At 45.2% G+C, this 4,222-nt stretch overlaps 1 non-coding gene across 1 annotated transcript; it reads left to right on the top strand.

Moving 5' to 3' along the window:
• Nucleotides 1-2,317: 2,317 nt before the first annotated feature.
• Trnag-ccc (transfer RNA glycine (anticodon CCC)) lies at nucleotides 2,318-2,388 on the top strand. Its single transcript has one exon. It is a non-coding gene; the product is annotated as a tRNA-Gly (tRNA).
• The last annotated feature ends 1,834 nt before the right edge of the window (nucleotides 2,389-4,222 follow it).

Below are 4,222 nucleotides of genomic sequence, written 5' to 3'. Positions count from 1 at the left end.
GTCTCCTCCCTCCCACTGTATACCAAATGCTCATCTATACGGATTCTTTATGCAAACTACCTCCCTCTTCACGGAGCCAGCAGTATCCAGAGGCAGTGGAACCTCTAAGAGGCAGTCCTTAGTGACAGGTTTTCAGGGCACTGGGGCATGCCTTTGAGTGGGATAGTGGGGCCCCAGCAACTTCCTCTTTATCTTTTCCTGGTTGTATGGTAAAGGATTTTGTTCCATAGATGCACAGACCATGATATCTGGCCTCACCACAGGTCCGAAAGCAACAACCAATCAAAAATGAACTAAAATTTCTGTGCTGGTTTCTTTGTCAACCTGACACAAGCTAGAGTTATTTGGGAAGAGGGAACCGTGAGTGAGAAAATGCTTCCATAGGATTGCCCGTAGGAAATTCTGTGGGGCATCTTCCTGATTACTGATGGATGCTGGAGGGCCCAGTCACTCCGGGACAAGTGCTCCTGGGCTATATAAGAAAGGAGGCTGAGCAAGCCAGTCAGCAGCATCCTTCCCTGGTCTACTTCAGGCCCTGCCTCCGGGTTCCTGCCCTGACTTCCCTTCATGAAGGACTATATGCTGCAAAATAAAATAAACCCCTTCTCCCCAGGTTTCTTTTAGTCATGGTGTCTATCACAGCAATAGGCACCTAAGACAACTTCTAAAACAATGAGTTAAAGTAACACGGTTTCCTTTTTTTTTAAAGTCCATCCTATTGCTTGTCTTTTTTAAAAAAACTTATTTATTATACAGTGGTCTGTGTGCATACACAGGGCACCAGATCTCATTGTAGGTGGTTGTGAATCACCATGTGGTTGCTGGGAACTGAACTCAGGACTTTTGAAAAAGTAGGCAGGGCTCTTAACCACTGAGCCATCTCTCCAATGTATAACACAGCTTCCTTATGTTGAACTTTCTTCGGTGTTTGTTAGTGTTGGAAGCTGAGTAACAGACACTGTATCAATAGATAATAGTCTTGTTTTGACTATAGATGTGTCCATATTTCTATTGCAAAACAGTCACTTGGGATACAGTGTTGCAAATGGAGCAGAATAGGCGAGACTGACTGTTAGGAAGCCAGTGTTTGAGCCGTTTGTATTTAATGGATTTAAGAAGTATTGTATGAAGGATGCAGTTGATGATGGCCAGTGAGTCTGGAGAGTCCAGCAAATCCAAACAACTAAGCTGGAAACAAAGTGTAGTGCTGAGAGACTGCGAGTGTTTATCTAAGGGAAATGTCAAATTCTGGGTCAGGCAGTAGATGAATGTTAATGAGGGCACATGGACCAGGCAGGGATAGGGACAGGCTTCTGTGACAGACTGAAACTCAGAACGGCGCGCTGCTCATAGGGAGCTCACTGTGCTGACGTGGAGGGTGGCATGAGCTACCGACCTTGGATTCACTGGAGTGTGGCGGTGCAGAATTTGTCACTATGTATGCATCTGAGGCTTTCTGGAAGTTAGGAGTTGAGAGGAGGAAGTGCAAGTTTGCAGGTTGGGAAATAAATGCGCGTGGCCCTCAGACAGCATGCTTGCCAAAGCTGTCTGTGTCTTCGGGGTTGGGCAAAGGGCAGCTAGAAGCAATCACTCTGCAAGGTCAGTATGGAGCTGAGGTTTCTTGCAGATCTCAGGTTTGTTATTTAATCTGCACCGGAGTCCAGAACCTGAGGCCTGTGTTTGTCAAAAACAGAAGCACAATTGTCAGAATGACTCTTGTCTTTTAAAAAGTTAGGAGGACTCCTGGGCTCAACCCCCATGGCAGCTGTTCTGTTCGGTTTAGTTCCTTCCTGAAGGACTGGGGAGACAGATCTCTCCAACATCTAAACTCTGCCAAAATAAAAATAAAGAGAAAGCACATACTGTAGTTACAATAATTAGGAGACTGATCACATCAACAAACGTCACATAACATGATCAACTACCAAAACTAACTCTGCAACCCAAAATTTGATTATGCCCGTCTGCCCCTATTGTTCCTTTAATTTTAATTTTTCTCATTTCTTCCTTGGTTAGACTAGGTCCCCACAGACTGGTCACCTAAGAAACACAGAGACAAACACCAAGGCAACCATCTGAAATTAAAAATTGAAGATTAGGAATCAGAACTAAGAGATGCATGCAGCCTAAAAGCTATTTTTTCGGGTAGAGTTGGGTCAGGCAAAACAGACAGGGTTTCTTCTAGTACAATGTTTGTATAAAAGCAACTGTTTTGGATGCATTGGCTACTTTTTAATCAATGCTGAGACCAAATCAAAGCACGCACCTTTGTTGAAACACTACATCTTTCCACCCATCAAAACTCAGTGCACAGGGAGCATTGGTGGTTCAGTGGTAGAATTCTCGCCTCCCACGCGGGAGACCCGGGTTCGATTCCCGGCCAATGCAAGATTTTCGAAATTCTGTTTTACATTTCTAGCTCATTAGTAGAAACAGCACACAGTGTCTGAAATTCTACTATACCGTCCATTAAATTCGCAGTCTTGCCGTTCTCCGACCGCACCAGAGTTAAACACTGAAAATGGTGGAGCTACGATACTGCGTATCGGTACCTAAGTTGACTGTTTCTGTTACAGAACCTTAGAAACCTCAAAAGCCAGCAGGTCCCCAATTCCGGCTGGACCTTAGGCTGACCACTGGGTGCGGTTCCCTATAGAGAAAGGAGAGCCGCTGGAGGGGGTAAGCCCTGGGTCAATCCTTTGATCCCAGAAAAGCGTGAATGGGGGACGGGCGAGGATGGTGGACGACTCAACCAGAAGACCCGGGTGCGTACCCTGAGTTTAGGAATCCAGTTTGTCACCACCGCTAGCGGCTGTGCTCTCCGGGTGTTCCACATCCCTGGCAATGTGTGTCAACAGAATCAGCCCCAAAACTGTACTTTTAATAAGAAAAAAAAACACAAGTTTGGTTTTGTTTCTTAGCACTTGGGGAGGCTTCGGGAAAAGCGTACAACAGAAAATCTGTGTGAGCACAGGTGAGGTGGCTCAGCAGACAAAGGAGCTTGCTGCTAAGTGTTGATGACCTGAGTTCAATCCCAGGAACCCATGAGCAAGGCCAGAACTGACCTCTGCCCTCATGTGCCCCCAAATAAACACACACAACAAATTAGATAAAACTTTTTTTATTTTAGAAAAGTAGTGTGAATGCCACTGTGGTGCAAAGATCATTGATTCTCCAAATTCTCTCTTATCCAAGAATAGTTTAATCTAAGATTTTTTTTTAAATGGGGGTTTTAGACAATAATCCTTCTATTTATTTATTTAGACACAGGCTAGCAGTGAACTCAGTCTCCGCTCCCCAAGTGCTGGCATTCCTCAATGTTCAGTCAATCTCAATCTCTCTCTCTCTCTCTCTCTCTCTCTCTCTCTCTCTCTCTCTCTCTCTTATTTTTCAAGACAGGGTTTCTTTCTGTGTAGGCTTGGCTGTCCCAGAACTCACTCAGTAGTCCAGGCAGTCTTCCAACTCAAGGCTCAATATTTCTCTTTTTAACAATGTATTACAGCTGGCGGTGGTGGCGCTCACCTTTAATCCCAGCACCCAGGAGGCAGAGGCAGGCGGATCTCTGTGAGTCGGAGGCTAGCCTGGTCTACAAAGTAAGTGAGTTGCAGGATAGCCAGAGCTGTTACACAGAAAAAAACTGTCTCAATAAAACAAAATAAAATAATGTATGTACTTCTTTGGATTCAAGTTTCTTTCTTCTGCTAGTATGCCTTTCTGGGTTTTTAATGGCCATACTGTGCTGAAAATATCAGAGTTTTGTTATTGTCTTGAGGTTTGGCTTTTTTGTTTTCTTTTGTTTGAACTTGTTTGGAAATATCTGAATAGAGACTGTCACGTGCTGCATAGCTTCTTGGTTGGTTGGTGTTTGTTTGCTTCTAACACTTTGCTCTGCACAGTGGGCAGGCTTCCAGGAGACTAACCCGGGAGAGCTTTACTGGTCAGTTCTTGTCAACTTTTCACCAGCTAAAGTCATCTAGGAAGAGGGAGCCCCTGTTGAGACACTGCCTCCATCAGATTGACCGATAGGCAAGTCTGTGGATGTTTCTGGATTAATGATTGAGGTGGGGAGATCAGATTGCTGTGAGCAATGTCACCCCTGGACAGGTGGCTCTGGTGGTAAGAAAGCAGGCTGGGGAGAGATGGAGGAGGTACAAAGGGTGCGAGTCCCACAGTGTGTCCTCAAACAAAGGCACCGGGAAGCCATAGTCAGCCTCCCCGGAAA

Source organism: Microtus pennsylvanicus, chromosome 7, assembly GCF_037038515.1.
Source record: "Microtus pennsylvanicus isolate mMicPen1 chromosome 7, mMicPen1.hap1, whole genome shotgun sequence".
Taxonomy (NCBI): Eukaryota; Metazoa; Chordata; class Mammalia; order Rodentia; family Cricetidae; genus Microtus; species Microtus pennsylvanicus.
Note: the sequence above shows the minus strand (reverse complement) of the source record. Positions and strands in the feature narration are given on the sequence as shown.